This window comes from Ischnura elegans, chromosome X (genome assembly GCF_921293095.1).
Source record: "Ischnura elegans chromosome X, ioIscEleg1.1, whole genome shotgun sequence".
Classification (NCBI taxonomy): Eukaryota; Metazoa; Arthropoda; class Insecta; order Odonata; family Coenagrionidae; genus Ischnura; species Ischnura elegans.
In genome coordinates this window covers 44,168,162-44,187,028 of record NC_060259.1, presented here as the reverse complement: position 1 = coordinate 44,187,028, position 18,867 = coordinate 44,168,162, and the positions used below count along the sequence as shown (strand labels likewise).

At 37.9% G+C, this 18,867-nt stretch overlaps 1 protein-coding gene across 2 annotated transcripts in view; it reads right to left on the bottom strand.

Moving 5' to 3' along the window:
- The window catches only part of LOC124171392, a 156,610-nt gene that overhangs the window by 94,502 nt on the left and 43,241 nt on the right, over nt 1–18,867 (bottom strand). Inside the window, exon 1 of one of the 2 annotated variants that reach the window (XM_046550564.1) lies at nt 2,933–3,071. The exons of the other annotated variant lie outside the window; for it this stretch is intronic. The gene's annotated coding sequence lies outside the window, so the exon portion shown is untranslated. Of the gene's footprint in view, nt 1–2,932; nt 3,072–18,867 lie in introns of those variants that run through there. 2 annotated transcript variants of the gene reach the window in all.

Genomic DNA, 18,867 nt, shown 5'->3' with positions numbered 1-18,867 from the left:
CGTACTATCATTTTACGGCAGGTCACCATTCTTTTTTCGCGAAAGAATAATAATACTACATACCAAAAGTGGATTGATTCTTAAAAATAATATAATCCTCGGCTCATCAAGAAAATACAATACCCTAGAGAAAGGATACATTTTCCTACATGAGGCAGTGACATATCAGATGTTAACTCCTCGCTTTAGGGCCAGTGTAAGTAACATGATATGTCTTCTAACCGCAGTATATTCGCACAGCAATGCTTTAGATTCATGGAGAACACATACACATGCATTAACCTTTATAACGTACGCAAGCATACCAAATCACTGTAATACGTGGAAAACAGAAGGCATTACCCGTATAATAGAACCCATCTTGAATTCTCACGGACACTATCGAGTAAATAATCAAAAATAAATATGTACGTTGTACAGGAAAGAATATCGCGGATTATTCAAGCATGAACGCCAGCCAAAGTTTAGCCATAGATCGGCAAAAACAAGATAAAAGACTTTCTTCCATGTAATCGGAGAATAATTGCTTTTGGGTTTTAGGAGAAAAGTCACTTTGAAAACGTCTGATACATTTTCAAAAGTTTCCTATAGCACACAAACATAAATACCAAAGTAATCTTACTGCTTAATAACTCGCATTCCCCTTGTTCAGAGGAATGAAACCATTTTCCGGAAAATTTATTCATTTCTCTGAACTGCAGATTGCACTAAAACAACTACAGACTGCACAGAACTGAAAATTTCAGTTTTTTTTAGTTTCTATGTCGTTCTAAGGTTGAATCACCTTCATAAAATAATTAAATCAGTTTTATCTTGACATATATGTAGAGGTATTGTAATGAAGTAGCAGAGATCAATATATTTTCTTTCCAATCCCTTCCCTTTGACAGGTTAGTTTGGTGAATTACGCACAACTGGAGAACCATAAATTCTTTCGTCAAGGCAGCAGCAAAATGTACGTAAGTAAAATTTACTGATCTTCCACTTCCACGTAGAAGAGCAGTAAATTGTAGACTTCCATCAATACTATAAACATGAAAAATCCTAAGTTTAAAAAATCAGTCAATCATTGACTAAAATGACAGTGCAATGGAAAAATGGCACCAGCTTCCTCGTCCAAGTATAAAAGGTCATCCTTGTCCTTTTGAGAGGACTCTCATGTGACAAGGCATGCGCATAGCCACTCTTCCGCGGAATAAGTGGCCAATAAGTGGGATGCATGGATGACCGCATGAATGGCTCTTATTGCAAGTCGCCCACGCCCACATAGGTCGACGTCCCGCTGAGCGCGACTATCTCCCGGGCAAGTAACCGCGCGCTGCGATGCCATTGCGCCGACAACTCAGCTGACAAGAATGTCAATAAAATATCCACGACACCAGTTCTCGCTGCTTAGGCCGTCGTACGCCGCGTAAAAGAGTGCGTTCAAAGTTAATGAAGAAGCGTCCGGAGTGCATATTCTGGATTCCAGTCTGGATACTTCGGGTAGGTGGGACGCTAGAACGGCGCTATTCCACCATAAATTGCCACTCTAAATTATCTCGAGGCATTTTAGTGGCTTAAAAAAATGAAGGAAGAACACTGACAACTTAAGTGAATTAGAACTTACACATTATTCTTTCATTTAATTACAAATAAAAAACAAGAAATATATGCTCACCTAAAAGATTTTTTTTCAACATTTTAGCATACGAACTTTTAAAGAAACATTTTACTGCTTATTTTTATTTTCCTTCAGATGAAAAATCAACCAAGACCAAAACATAGCTTTGTACGAATGATTTTATAGCTCAAAGGTTTTCTGTCATTAAATTGCAAGGTAAACCTATTTCGACAAACGATAACCAAGAATCCTTCAGCGCTATGAGCAACTTTGAAAATTTTCAAGTTTTTTGAAAGAGCAATGAAATGAAATGGAAAGAGGGACGAAATACTCAGAAAATCTTAACATTGTGAAACTCGAATATTACTTGGCTTTATAAAATACTTTCCCTACTTTCTAAAGACAGAATTACAGAAGAAAATATTTATATTCTTCCCAGAAATAAATTTATCCTCATCTATATAGGGAATACCATAGGGTACTTCCTCTAGTAATCAATAACATCATGCGTTAGGGTAATAATCAAGGAGAAACCACCAAAAATGAACAAGACTCTACACAACCACATTTAGTATAAAATGCACTTTTAATACAAATAAAAAATAAAGTAATGTCACAAGAAACTGATAATTGACCCAAAACAGTCTCATTACCGTAACGGCCGAAAACAGAAATGTAAACAAAATAAAAACCCAAACCCAACACCGGCACAGCAACAATATGACGCTGTAATTCTAGTAAACCCTTTGACGAAGGACAAAAAATTATATTTTAGATCTGTAATATTTAAGATGAAGAATTATAGCAAGACAGTCTAAACTGGAAAACGTATCGCAAGAAAAAATCTCGATTCTAATTCAAAGATGCATCGTAAGCCACCGATTCACCGACTTGTGAATAAAATAGATATGCTAATAATTGTTGAATGTTTTTGCAACGGAATGTACGCGATTTCCAGCGGATGGGCAGCCCGGCGCCAAATTTAAATCGCCACATTCTTCATTACGTGCGAAAAATTTGGCAGGAATTGAAATAAACCCACTCATGAGCCAACTTAAGCCCGGGTATACTCGACATTATTATTTAACAGCGTCTAAATGAGCATGCTATATTTCATCGTAAACTTCCGCTATTTGGTTTGAGTGATGCACGCGCGTTCCAAATGTTCACCCCCAGATTGACCTTCAGTCGAGACTAAATTGAAACAGGACAGGAATGTGTTTTTTCAACCCGAAACCGGGGGGGGAGCGTCATTCTATAGCTTTACTCATCCTCAGCATACACAAAGATTAGCCGGGCAAAGGAAGAATTGATTCGTTCACTACATACCCACACAACTGCCTCCTTAGTGGACCAAATTGGCTTTTCCCTCCTCCAAGACGTAAACAAGGATCGCGACGCGTCCCGCGAACGGCTGCTGCTGCTAGCGATAGCGTCACCTCGTCACAGGAGCTGAGGCACTCGGCTGAACGCCGTTAGACAACTGAGGCAAACTGAGGGACTGGAGAGCGACGGTGGACGGGCACCAGCAGCAGCAAGTTCAAGTGGTACGACTCGCCGCCACCGAGAGCGGCTGTCGCTGCAGGTGGATTCCACTGGAAGCTTCAGTCGGAGAGGACCACGGGAATGTCCAGCCGACGACGTAAATGGCCTCAAGTATTTCCCTCAATCTGGGAGTAGCGATTCGCTCCGGTGCATAAAATAATCATAATTATTAGCTCTCAATATCCTTGACTCGCAGAGCCGATTTAACAGAACTCATGCAATGGGATTCGGTCATATACGGACAGAATATATGTAGCGATGCCTTTGCGTGTTCATTCCCCTTTAGCCACTAAGGGGTAGAATTTGAGACCATCTCAACGGACTTCCAGCAATACATGTACCTTTTGGTGAATTTGCGAAAATATTTTAGGAAGCTATTTAGCTATTTGTGGGTACGTTTTTGTATACGCAGTTGAAGCTTAGATCAGGATGAAAAACAAAGGACCGCCTTTAACGATATACCTACGATTACTTTTTATAAATTACAGATGGTACCCTGAATCCTTTAGAGCGTGAGGATAAATATTTTCGATTAAAAGGTATCGCATAGTTTATTGAATGTCTAAAGAAATTACGTTGCAGTAACTAACAATTTTCCGATTACAAAAGCTTTCATATTTTTTTAACTGAGAAAAAATTGTATCATCGGATACAATTTTATGTATATTTAGTTAGAGATGCCCGTTGAAATTAAAGGATAGTGGGGAATAAATCTGGCTCAACTATGCTAAAAGAAGTAGTTACTGTTTACAGTGGGTTTAGGTAACAGAAGAATTCGGTTAGTTCCTATTGTTGAAATGAAAAAAATGGATAAATATGGATTTATAATTCACTTACCAGAATAAAACTGAGAGTATAGCAAATATGAACAAAAGAATTACATACAATCACATATGTAATTAAAAAATCCGAAAAAAAATGTTTGCGCGGAATTCTCACGGACGTCAAAAAGTTAATACTAATGGGGTGAGAACTACCTCAAAAATTGTTTTTCCTAAAAATCCTTTCTTGAAGTGCCCATATATGACGCGAGGAACATGTCCTGAAATTTCAGCAGTTAAGGCGTTGATTAGTTGACCAGACAAATAGTCAGAAAGGACACGTTACTTAATATGACAAATTATACGATTTGAATTCATCATACTTATGCACTAATGAAGTACATTTCATCTATGTAACGGATACTGCAGTAAGGACATCAGAAAAAGAATTGCGTTAGCAAAGGAGGCGTTCATGAATAGGAAGGAGCTGATGAGAGGATCGTTATGTAGAGTTTAAAGAAAAGGTTAGCGAAGAGTCTGATCTGGAGTGTAGCTATTTACGGTGCGGAAACGTGGACACTTAGGAAGGAGGGGGAGAGAAGACTGGAGGCGTTTGAGATGAGGGTGTAGAGAAGAACGGAGAAGGTGAAGTGGATGAAAAGGAAGAGAAACGAAGAAGTGTTGGACTTAGTGTGTGAGGATAGGCAGCTTTTAAGTGATACACGGATGGTATGACAGAACAGTATGGAACAGTATGGTAACAGATGGTATAGACAGAAGGTATGGATGGAACTAGTACTTAGTAGGGAGGGGATGCTGAAAACAGAGTTAGAGGGTAGAATGTTGGGTAAACGAGGGAGAGGAAGGAAGACAATAGGATTTTTAGCTTGACTAGCACTTTGAATAAAAGATCACACTCACTCACACAAATAGGATTTTTAGATAAAATGACTGGGAGTACACGTTATAATGAATTGAAAAGGGAAGTGCTTGAAGGAAGGGCAAGCTCCAAGAATGTTTCTCAAGCACTCCACGAAAACCTACCTTCGTCGGTGGAATACTTTTATAATAATTGATACGCACATATTTACGTGGACATTAATTACCCTTCCTCAGTATTTAGGTATCACAATTGATATCCTATGGAGTATTTTATTTTCAAAAATTATGATCAACCTGGTGGATCGTGGTAATCTCGTGGGATGAGAGGCTGGCTGTTAATCAAGGGATCCCGGGGTTGAAACCCTGTTGAAGCCTTCGGGCACCCCCAAACAGAATCCTCGAAGAGCGAGGTGACCCAGGGAAATGCATTGGCCGCCCTGCTCTAAATGCGTGATATTCACACGCCTGTGGCTTAGTACGTGGTGAGCTCCACCCTCAACTATCCAAACCAATCTTCGGGTTGGGTCACAGAGTGAGTGATTACGAACTTTTGCCTTGTAATTTCCAGAATCCTCAAAGACATATCTAAAAAACATGTCGTAGTCATTGTTATAACTCAGGTTGGAGTGGTTAACCATGGAGCTAAAGCTCTGAAATAAATGGTAAAAGTTCATCAAGTAGAAGTGGAAATCCGTGATGACCTTGCAAAATTTCAAGTAATTCCTTTCGATATGATTCAATGTGTACCGTCATATGCGGATGAGTTTATGATAGCGCAAGTTTTAAAAAATACGCGAGGAAATCAGAAAAAATATAACCTGTCAAACGGGAATAAAGATCCCCTTTCAAGAAGAGCATCTTAGGTATTTGAACTCTTTGTAGTAAGAATATTTCCCACCTCTTGCTCAGCTAGTATAAATACTCATTCAATTCTGATAATATAGGATCACTAATGACATCAATTGATATAAGACGGATTTGAGAGCATATCCAAACTAATTCTGGGAATTAAGATAATATCTTCACTCCATTTAATATGTTCCATCCATGGAAAATTCTTTAATTTAATGTGATGTTTAGGCATGCGTTGGTGGGTCACGTAGCACCTCCTAAAAGCAAAGGGAGGGCAAGACATGTAATCCGTCGACGGAAATTGCTTGCGCGTTGCTTCCGTAATGGTGAATGAGTTAAGGATTAGTTCCAAAATCTAAGTGGCTCGACAGATTATCTTCACTAAGAGCATCCTCGTTATTCGGATGACTTGCTTGAGTCTTCAAGTAATGCACGATCATCCTTGTCCAATAGCATCAAATCAGACAAATAATTTTCCATTTTTTCTGAAAAGGAGTAAACGAGAACAATGATTTAAGGTCCCATTTATCCCGCTGTTCCAAGTATGGCTGCCTCATTTCTTTGGAGGGAGAAATTTTTTTATTCATAAGTCATTGACCAAAAATAACACCTCTAATTTCCCAAGATAACACACATTTTTCCTTTGATTATTCCTTTTACCGGTTAAGAGAATGAATGTTGTTACTTTATCACCTTATGCGACACTTAAACCCAATCGAATTGGGATACTGGATATGCATAAAAATTTGATGGTACCATTTTTCCAATCATTGATCACGAACTTTTCACACGACGACTGACAATGTACGCACTGATGGCTTTTTTCAACAGCATATTTTAATATGAATGCATTAAATTGCGACTCTTCCAAAGCAGTGACAACTATACCAACGGTGCATTTAAAAAAGTCAATGCAGAAATAATAGGCACACTACAGTTTTACATATCTCTTAAAATAAATCACGCTGTCAAATGATGAGTTTGTTTTCAAGCACAAAAATTGAGGGTCACAAGCAAAGTTAACGAAAACTTAAGGTTTGCTAAAGTTGTGGTTTTAATTTCACGTAACCGATGACCGTAGAGCTCCATCATCGTTTTCTTATTCGCGCACCATTTTGTATTTCTCCGCAAAATGTTGAGGCACCGAAAGCAGAATGCCGGAAATACTCAGCTTGGCATTCAATTTGAGTTCATCCATATATCTGCAATGCGAGATGAGTTTGTGGAATTTGCTCAGGGTTAATTAAATAAGTAATATAACTTTATCTATTCCACACACTGTATGCGGTGCTCCTCAAACATTTTCAAATCTCCCACGTCATTTTCTAAATGAAATACAACCTTTTCTCCCATCGCGAGTCATTAATATACTTCATGAACATAGGTATATGAATGAATCACCATTAGAGAAAGGGTTGCATTTCCCCTAGACAATGACACGGGATTGTTGAAACCGGTTGAGGCGTACCCATGGCTGAGAAAAATGCAGGCCGAGGAGAATATGAAATACAAAATACCGCTCCGAATGTGTTTGAAGTAAAAAAATTCAAAACAAAGTGCAAAATAGTTTTTAAAATATCTTTAAAAAGCATAATACATTTGTATGGAAACTAAGTGATCTTAAAAAATATAACCTGCCTTGGCTCGTTATGGATATTTGAAAACGTGAAGAAAACGATTCAGAACGAAGCAATCTCTGAAGCATATTGTTTCAGAAGTGTTATCAGAGCTACTTCAAAAGTATCTTACAAATGTATTTTTTATTTTAGAATGGGAAAATACTAAAATTCTGTATTCCAAATGTAAAATACCAGATACATTCAGGCAATGTATTTGAAATACCACATATAAATAAAAAATTTATTCCAATTACGTATTTAAAAATACTTGCATTTGAAATATTGCCCATCCCTGGGTGTACCAATTAAAACATGTGGAAAAGGTAAAGTTATCAACTTATTTCATTAAGCGTGAACATAGTTCATTCTCCCTATGTCATCACTGTAGAGAGGGGTAAGGTTTCCCCAATTCTACCCAATGCAAACGGTTTCCAATACCTATTTTCGACTCCTGGTCTAGGATCTAGAGAGGCTCCCACGGATATTGGCCAAAACTTTCATACCGTCACATTGTATCGGTTTTCAATAATACGCACACGGAGATCATTAGATGCAATCTCCATCGCTACATGTGGATCACCCTTTGCATTATAAGGTACACGAAGACCTCTATCCCTTTATTGGAAATGGAATTAATTTTGAGTCAAATTACTCATCGACTGCATTTTTACCGCAGCTTATTTCAAAACAGAATTACATAACGGTGAACCTAAATGTTGCGAAACGGATTACAACGAAGACAAGCAATTTCTCAACACTCAAGTTTCACATTCCCCGGAATTAAATAGAAAGATCTTGTATCTCTTAAGTATTTTCTTAAATTCATTAGTCTGATGCCGAAAGCAGAGGTCAGTGAAAGGTAATCCAGTTACGCAGTTTCATTATCAATGCATTTAAGCTATGGTAGCGGCCGTGACTTCGTAGAAATCCTTCACTGTACAAGTTGAAACAATTGTTACTCCCCCATTTCCGCATGGGTTTTTATTTTTCCGATCATATTTTTTGTTACTGAGAAACATTACCAAGGTATTTTTAACTTGATAATGCTACTTTGTAACGAAACCATGGTCGAACAAAATTAAATCCCTTACGGTAATAGCGAAGTTACAATTTCTTCAATTCCTACAATGTATTCATCTCACAAATAGTAACATAATATGTGTGCGTAATTAAAATCACTAACCTTGAGCAACGGCTTCAACTGGATGATTATCCCTAACTAGAGAACTAGTTTTTTTCAGATACGTATTAATGATCTATCCGTAATAGCAATACCAGCGTCATTAGTAAAGGAAAACGTGGAGATAGATACGTGGAAACCTTTCACCGCGCCCGTAGTCTAGTTTCAGCGATAGTTGTTTTAACTGAAAAATTAAGTGAATTTCTCCTTTCCATTGAACGGATGTTATGTTAGGACGGATGTCCTGCCAGTCGTGGTTACACCCATACCTCTGCATTGTGAGAAGTCTCCATGCATAATAACCCATGGGGTGTTGAATTTAAGAAATAACCTTTCCACAAATTTGCACCAAAATTGGTCCGTAATGAACGATTAATTTCATACAAAAGTGGACATTTTGAGATTTGTACAAATTTTAGTGACATTCTGCACAAAGATAATTATTTCAATCAGTAATGAATTTTCGCAAAGTCAGGGCCGAGAGTTTTCAATACGTAACTTTTAGGACTACAAGTTGTTTAAAATGGTTAGAAGAAAAAATCAAAGAAAAATAAAAAATTTATGAATATATGCGGGTAACAATGAAATGCTAAAGAGTTTTTTCATACTAGTGATAGAATTTCACCTCTTACCTCGGTCACAATCTGCGGAAATCCGTGTACTTAATCATTTTTTATAAGCATTGGAGCATTTTTCATGATGGGCGTATGCCGTCGGTTGCAGTATCGACCCAGTAACAGAGGAACGCCTATAAATCGAATCAACACAAACAATTTGACTTCATGATTAACACAAAACCTTATTAAGCTGGGGTTGAAGGTTTGTGAAAGGAAAAGAGTCGCAGGTGACAGACCGACATAATGCCAGATGGAAATGAAGCAGAGGTTTACATTATTTCTTTTCAAAAGAAGTTCCCAAGGACACTGCATAGAGGAGACCCAATTATATCACATAGAAGGGTGATTTCTGTTGCCGTCGGTCGCATTTTAATCGGTTTTCAAAAAATATCCGAGGAGTTGTGATGAGTGCAATGCGATCCACTTTTCCGATATTTAGAATTATATTGTTTGTAATTGCGAGGGAAAGCATTGAAAAGTAATGAATATGAGAGAACACATCACCATGTAGATAAATTTAGGTTAAAACCGCTAATCATACCTATTTTTCCCCGTTGAAACTCGAATCACTATGCCTGTCTGGGACGCGAGTGGCGACTTTTTTAAACCCGTTTAAATGCGCGGTGGGAGACAACACATTTGGTGGCCGTCTTTAGGATGCTCTTTTGTAATATTCGTGGAAGTTCCTATGAACATTAACAGACTAGGTTACCCATTCTTTCAACCACGACGCTGATTGTAGAGTGATCCGAAGTTCACGGGAAAATGAACTTCAGTTCATTTAACGAGGATTTATACACGAGATAACATAATTTATGTCTATTATATTTTTTTCAAACTCATTCCTAGAAATTGCACAAGGGGACTGCATGGAGAAGGCCCAATTCCATCGAAGCGAGTGCCGACTTTTTTAAACCCGTTTAAATGCGCGGTAAATCTGTTCCGCCTGCATGCATTGGTAATCTCAGACGATGTAAAACTCTTTACTACTCGTGTATCATCTAGGCCCCTGTGACGTCACGTGAAGTGGCATGGCATGGGTGCCAATCTGGCCTTTTTCCAATGAGGTTAAAATTGACCATTGACATTCGTCTAAACTGGGATTTCTAAAACCAAATGATTTGTATGTTATGAATACACTAATGGTGGGCAAAGAATCGCATTAATGCTTTTAGTTTTCTTTGATGACGGAAACTACCCTACACGATATCTTCGTTGATTATTAGCTATGTTTTTTTCACGACATCTCTCCACAAAAAGTTGACTTTACTCATGTAAACGCATGGTTCCGAATAGCTCCCTCCACGTGCCTATTGAGGCGGCTTGTAGAATGTGCGTATGTAATATTTGGCGTCACATGGAGTGGCATCGCATGGGTGCCAATCTGGCCTTTTTCAAATGAGGTCAAAATTGACCATTAACATTCGTCTAAACTGGGATTTCTAAAACCAAATAATTTGTATATTATGAACACACTATGTGCGTATGTGATATTTGGAAGTTGGTAGATCAAGATGTATCCAAGCCTACCTTCGGGTTGAAGCAGTGTCTGAGCGCGTCTCGCGAAAGAACACCTGCTTCCGTAACATGAATGCGCAAATGAACGTACAATGGGATCGAGGGTGCTTATGAGTCTCCTCCGCGAACGTTCCTCGTTCGAGACCCGGGTGGAATGCGAGGACATCGGAAGGGGGGTAGTGAAAGGAGAGAGCAGGTGTGGGTGGAGACAGTGTTGGACGGGGGGGAATTGCCCCCTCCGCTTGGGCCGTAAAGGAAACGCCAGACAAGCGCTCGCATTCTCAAAATAGCTCGCTTCCAATAAATGGAAAATTGCAAATTGTTTCCACCGCATGATGAAGGACTTCTCGTTTCGCTCATTGCTTCATAGGAGCATGGGATACTGCAAGGAAGAACCCTGAAAAAAAGTCCTTTTGTGCGCTATTTTCCTTGGCGTGTAATCTAAAATGAGCATTATCTCGTAACGAGTTCTCACATCTATCTTTTTCCTGAGGAAGTACTGGAAAGGCAAGCCCATAAACGCCGATGTTAGACATCGACTGGGGAAATACATATAGTCCAGATCACTTCCGTAGCTGCACAGAGCTTCGGCAGGGTCGGTTCGATCTGGCTTAATATTGGTTACCTACCGTCGTGGTAGGAAGACTCTCATAAAAAATACCTACGTTGGTTTTTTCGTGAGATTTTTTGTACAGGATGGATTTCGTTTGAACTTTTGATAAACTTTGAACTAACTAACTAACTATTTGAACTTTGAACTAACACTTGATCGCCTCTTTCCTAGTAGGATCCTCATAGTAGTTGCGCTCTAGCATCGCTAGAGCATTTTATCTTTGTCGATGAAATTTTTTCTAATTGTATGAGTAGAATGAAGCAGTTCTCCATAGCATTATAATTTTTTACTGAAAGGAAATTATAATCTTCCTTCGTGATGTGCGGAAAATTTTTTAGCATCTGAATAAGAGGAATGGGCAAGATAACTAGAGGAAGTACCTTATTGCCTGAGAAATTGAATCGGAAATGAATGCCTGATGAATGTGATGGAAGTGAGCGGTTAATTAAGTCAAGAAATAAATGAAGACTCATTAAAGACACAGAAGATACTTTGGATACAATTAAGTGTAAATTAAATCACTTGCTAGCATGAGACAATAGTGTAGTTTCTTCATCAAAGAAAGACCTTGATAAAGAAAGGCATTGATTGTGATTCGTTGCCCACCATTAGCGTATTCTTAATATACAAATTATTTGGTTTTCGAAATCCAAGTTTAGACGAATGTCAATGGTCAATTTTAACCTCATTGGAAAAAGGCCAGATTGGCACCCATGCGATGGCACTTCACGTGACGTCACAGGAACCTAGATGCTATACGAGTAGTCAGGAGTCTTACATCGTCTGAGATTACCAATGCTTGCATATGGCACAGAGCTCAGGGAAACATCTCTTAATAATCACCTATTAAAATTGTTTGATTGAAAGTTTCCTTCGTTTGAAAGGGTAAAAATAATTCTTATTTATGTCAAGCGCTACCTGCTAGCAGCCTGCATCGTAGCCGTCGCGTTTTCGCGCGCTGGAAATTTTTCACTTTTCAATAAATCGCGAAAAATAGATATCGTCATTTAAAAATCTAAAAGCGTGAAATATGTACTCCAGGAGTAATAATCTTTCGATTTAGGCCATAAAAAGATAATAGAAAACCACCCTATTGCCCAGAAATTCTATTAGCTGAGTACTCCACGTGTTTTAATTGTTACACAATCATCATCAGGTACTCACAGGAACTAATAAATAATTCAATTTTAAGCAGATATGTATATCAAAAAAATTAGTGGGGGTTAAAATATCAGAGGGAAGAATGTGGTTGGGAAGGAAAGAGGAATGGGGTGGTGAAATGAGGGGGGGAAGGCGAGGAGTTTAGGAGGAGACACAGAAACAAAGTTGAGATATTACAACGTACAGACAACCAAAAAACTCCGGACTTGCGTCATGTCATAGAGGATTGCATCGAAGATATCTATAAGATATCCAAATATAATGAGAGGAAGTGACAAATAAACTCATTTTCGTTCAGTAAGTTAAATTTCTTCCGTTACTTTTTCGCACTTTTCCACTGTTCGGCCGCATTTAATAGTTGTCCCTTTTCTTGGAATCAAATGATTTTCACGACAAAATGGGATGCATGGTTTCCTTCCATCACCTGCTTGGCAAAACAGGACTTTGGGTCACGGTTCTCCAAGCACCTTTTGTATTCAGTCACACGAGTAGAGAAGTTCCTCCCAGATAGGGTTAGAGATCACCCCAAACTAAGGCAAAGGAGTTCGAGGTTCACTCGTACGCGGCAGTTCCTGTCTCTGAACTAGGGGACATCCAAAACCTTTGCCCCAGCATCGAACCTGGGACCATTCATTCAGTATCCACTAGGCCAACATGCTCTATAGCCCCCCATCCTTCTGGCACGAAGCACAAAATGCAATGAGTGAAAATTCCACGGAATAAAAATTATTAGCCTTTGCCAGGACTCGAACCAGGATCCCTCGAATCCCCGCCGGGATAAGGCGAGCAATTTTATGCGAACTTTTCGTGAGCACTACTGATTACGTTATTGACACTTTCGAAGATCAATATCAGCTATTAATTCTGTAACAAATGATGATCATTCCTTCAATACGAAACTGGCAATTTAATGATTGGATGATTTAATTGCCCTATCCTTCATTAAATAAATTACTAGTCATGACGTGAAACGCCAGTCAAAAAAAGCTCAAATACAGCTTCAGTATGCCTAACAAATGACTCGATATTTACACGATAGTTTAAATTCAAATTACTTACTGTGAGTTGTTATGACCGGTTGGCAAAACGAGCATTAAATCATGTAAGTGGCTGAATAGCACGCAAAAATTTTGAAAAAATCAATTAGAAGATATAGTTATCCATCTGAGTAATTACTGTAAGTGGATAGTTACGCTGAGTAGTTACTGAGATGCACGGGGATGCTAAAGCTCTTCGAAAAGGAAATTTTATTCGGTAAGCTGAGAGAGGATACCATCTAGTAATTAGAGATGCAGAACGTATGCGAATCTTATCCATTAAATTTTGTGGGACATGTCCTTCGGTTCGTACAGCATATTCTACTTCCCACACAACATATGTTTACCGGTGAATCATTCCTATATTTTGACTTTTCAGAATGAGAATAACATGTGAGAGTGGCGTGTAATAGCACCCAATATAAATGCTCTTCTTATATTGCAATATTTATTTTTCCGAAAAATCAAGTTCAGATTAACTTTCTATGCAATCAGCACCAGATTAATTTTGATTGGAAATCTTCCTCACAGATGAATACACGCCTTAAGGCCTCATAATTTCACTTGTAAAATAAGTAAGCGCCCAGAAATATAATTTCACATTTTTAACTACAGCTATAATTCGAATAGGTATTTTCACCAACCATGTTTCGAACATGAGTTTAATGGAATAATAACATAATTATTTTTTTTTATATTTCACTTTAAAGTCGCACTTTAATTAATTCTCCCTCTATAGTTATAAAATATTTAGAAAAATCTAAATACGCTTCAATTTCTGTATTTTGAGAAAGTAAGCCTTATTTTTACAGTTCCCGAATACTTTTCATTCCATTCGATTTTTATTGTATCGCAAACATGTTTCTCTTTTGAATTTTGTAAAATATACGGCCTTAGGTACGAATTCCTTAGAGAGTTGTAGTTCAAATTCTCACAATATGCATCCAACCAATTTTAGACAGCAATATGCATTCAAATAAAATATTCCTTCAGACCTATGCATGACTATATTTATCGAAGGTATGAGGTGGAGAATAGTTTGGTATACATATTTTGATATTATGTTAACAAGACCGATATTCAACAATATGCTATAATAAAAAGCTTAGTGTCTCAGTAATCAGAGCTGTTTCTTAAATTTTATATTTTATGTGACACAGGGAGGCAAAATAAATGTTATATTATCAAATATGACGTATTATTTAACATATGCTATATTATCAACGAGTCTAAAAATGGCTCCTGAATAACAAACTATCTAAATATGTGGATGTCAACCCTTTCTAACCCAGAGCTGCTTCTGGGACAAATTAAATTAAAAGACTCTCCATTTTATAAATGTGAAAATCTTCTAATAGCTACATATTTCGCCATTAAGCGTTACAGCGCAAAATAACACGTAATTTAAATATTTCATGAATTGAGGTGAAAATTTATATATTTTTGACGTTACTTAGAAGCAGCATTGGGTTGTAATGGGTTAATAAGGTCATAGAAATTATTTCTTTATTTCTCTCCATACTATTTCCTTCAACCAACTTAAATCTGCTTATCATTCAGCTATAAACGAAAATCCGGCTAGATGGCACGTGCCCAAGGACAAATCAAAAGGTAAGAAGAAAACCAAAGGATACTGGCAAGATCTCTCTCTTTCTCACTCGCTACCTGTTGGTACCTCATCCGTCCGGCGGAGGTCTCATTAGGCAAAAGGATTCGCGGAGGGGCAGACTCGTTCGTGCCCGCGGGCAGATTTTCTCATGGAGGCAGAAGTACACAATGAGTACAGATCAACAGCGACCCCGCTCGGGAAAAAATCAAAAATATTTTTCTCCGACACGCCAGATGATCATGTAATTAGATATGCGGGACTAGTAGTATGCTTTTGTGTGCTCTGCATCCAGTTTGACCTTGCTGGGCTACCGGTTGTTACCTTACTACTTGTCATGGTCCATTCATGAGAATCATAGAACAATCGCGAGAATCATAGGCCAAGGGTGAGAAATGGTCACAGGATTTTTGGGGACATGGAATTTATTATGGCATCCCAGTGACTGGCTCTCCTATGCCAGGGATTTGCAGAAGAGAACCACTGCAGTGTGGAGGCAGGAATTAATTGTGGATTGCCGCTGTTTGTCTCCCGTTTTGTGGGCAGGCTGTTTTTGGTCCGTTTTTGTCCGCAACTCTACATAATGTCAACCCACAACGTTGGGACCAAGTCTAAACTGTGTGTGAAGAAATTCTACGTCGAACGCACTTTACGCGATGCATTTTCGAAAGCATGCATCTTGTCATATGAGCACAAATTTACTCGTCTCACGACCAGCACCAATGATTAATGGCTCGCATTCAATGCCATCGGACCACTACGACTTCAGCCACGGACTACCTTCCTGTCGCTATGATGCGGTGAATGTTCGCTGTCCCAACGTCGTTCTATCTTCCGTCGGTGGACTGCATTTTATTTTCGCATTCAATGCGAGGGGATCACTTCGACTCCCGTCCACGAATTCACTTCCTGCCGCTCTCGACACTCTCCATCGCGGCAGCGAGGCCGGGTGCCACGAAGTTTACCTTCAAAGCAGGCAGACTGACACGCTACAAACTTAATACATATGTATAGATTGTCGTGCGGGCAAATTTAAACTGCCTTCCCTCGGGTCACACTGATGCACGATCTCGAGATATCAAAGTCATGGAAGGGTCATTATCCACGAATTCACGTTCTAAAACCTTCAGATACTCATTTGGTCAAAGAGATGTAAATTTGTACAAATAGTCCCCAGCTGATTAATTTACGTCAAAAAAATGGCAGCATGTCAAAAATTTGCGAAGGTACTTCTCAAAGATGAAGTCTGTTTGCAACACAGTGGAATAGGACCACGCCATACTGCCATTTCTCACTCGATCCTTCCCATTCACGCTATTATAGTAGCGAATCTTAAAATTCATAAGAGTTCCGAACGTAGGCCCATCTAAGAGAGACATTTTCTATTAGATTGATAGGAAGTTTAATTTATTGACAGTACTTTTACCAACAGAAAGACAAATCCGTTCACTTATTGGAGACCAAATTAAAGATTTCCTATAAAAGCGATCTTTTTCAATGTTTAGCCAATAATTTCTCCCCAATATAAACTCAAAATGATTAGCGTATATGCTGATCATATGGAAAGTAATACAACTCGCTTTCCCATTTGCAACTCTAGATCATTGATCAAATATAAACAAAATTTAAATTGGAGTAATATGGTGATACTTTGTCTTATCCAATCATATTTTAGTGAGAAATATTTTGGAAGGACTGAATTAATGACACAGAGCCTGCGTGCTCAAACTTATGTACGACATTATAAGTTTGGCACTTTATAAAGTTTTCCTCGCAAAGTAAGTAAATTATTTGCCACAGCAATATGCATTGAAATAAAATATTCTTTATGAACAAGGCATGGCTATATTCATCGAAATTATGATGTAGAGAATGGTTTGGTGACCTTATTTAATATCAATTTTAAAAGCAATATATGCAACAATATGTAACAATAAAAAGCTTATTGTCTCAGTTTATAGTCCTGTTTATTCAATTTTATGAGTGGTGTGACTCTGGCAGGCAAAATAAATGTTATAATATCAAATATGACGCTTGAGTCTAAAAATTGCTCCAGAGATCGGCTCTTAATTGATACATCCTCACTTGCCCAAAGGATCTACTTTTCCAGTGTTTAAAAGTAAAAGGTAGCATTTGTCCACAGCTCTCCTGAATTTTTCACACTACCGCGGCAATAATGGAGATTGATCTAGAAGCAAGGGAGACTGGGTGAGAACTTTTACTGGTTTCTCATGGGACCAAAAGATCAGCGCCTCCATTATTATACTTATACCATTGTTTAAAAATAGTAAAATATGCGTGCATAAAAATTCCCCAATTTGCATATAAATGAGCCTGATAATTTGCATAAATTCGAGAAAACGGTCTGTTATACGAAAGGGTGATTGGGTATTTAAGAAATGAGAAGAGAGTTTTCTAACCAAATGAGACACCTGCCTGAAAGCTATCATCAAAAGATAATTTTACAGATAGTCGCTACAGAAATCCAAAATTTACCAAATAATAGCCGATTCGAAGAACTTTACAAGTTAATTCAAAAGAAATAAGCCTCGCCCTCAATTGTATATAAAATACCTACTTTAGAATATAAAAAGAGAATAAGAGATAACAAGATATTTGGAGACCTTGAAATAAAAGAAATTCGCATCCAATTTCGATGAAAGCGGAAGGGATGTCTTAAAAACTACGACAAAAGAGACGTTGAAGTTTGAAAAAATATGCTCTCAAATCCCTTGCTTGAAAGAAATACTTTCAATATTCGCTTGTATTATTGTCCTCATCGCGAAATATATAGAGTGTTCTGTACTATTTTCTGAGGTATACGAAATGATGACCAAACGGCAAAAATCAGGGTCCGTTACTTTATAACACAAAAAAAGTTTTAAAGTCTCCATTTTTCTATCTTAATGACAAGCATAACTATATCTAAAGAGGAGAAAGAGTGAGTGAATCCGAAACAAAAAAATAGGTTTGCGGATGATCAAAAACTAGAAGAATAACACGTAACATATACTTTCAGAAGACATCTTATTTGATCGATTTCCAGCGCATATTTACCTTGTAAATAGGCGCTGGAAATGATACAGATCCTTTTCCATTATTTCTTGTAATATTTTATCCGTTTTCCATTTGAACCTCATGGATTTCACGCAGACTTTAACAATAGACAGTGACAGGGTATGATTATAAGTTGCCTAACTAAACATTGGAAATGGAGAATGAAGTGCCACGATGAATATCACTACAGTAGCAGAGTGTGTAAAAAGTATAATTATCATTGAATGAAACAGTGAAATATTATCAACGATTTTACTTACCATTAACTACGGATTAGTGCCGGAAGATTTAGTCATTGAAATGACCGCGAGAATCTGCTATTTCTGGCATACGGGAATGCAGGAATGATACGTACAAATTAGAACTATTTACTCTTAAAACTTTTATATAAAAAGACAATAAAAAGACGAGCAAATAGAAACTTTTTGAAACAAACATATTCAAACATATTGAAAACAAGGAATAAAAACTTTGTAAGGTTCACTGTTGTTTAATTATGGGCACGACCTGGGTTTCGTAACTTGGTTACCTGTCGTTGCCTGTCGTTGTAACCAAGTTACGAAACCCGGGTCGTGCCCATGATTAAACAACAGTGAACCTTACAAAGTTTTTATTTCTTTATTTCCAATATGGAGAGGTTTCACAAGGTAAAGCCTGAAGTTATCAGTTATATTGAAAACATATTAAACAAACATACCAAACAAATACATATTCATACGTATTGAAAATGAAGTAAATGACGGATGATTCAGAAAAGAAGAAGCTACACGGAGATGAGAAGAAGGCCCCAGACACATTTATCTGTTGGGGAGATCA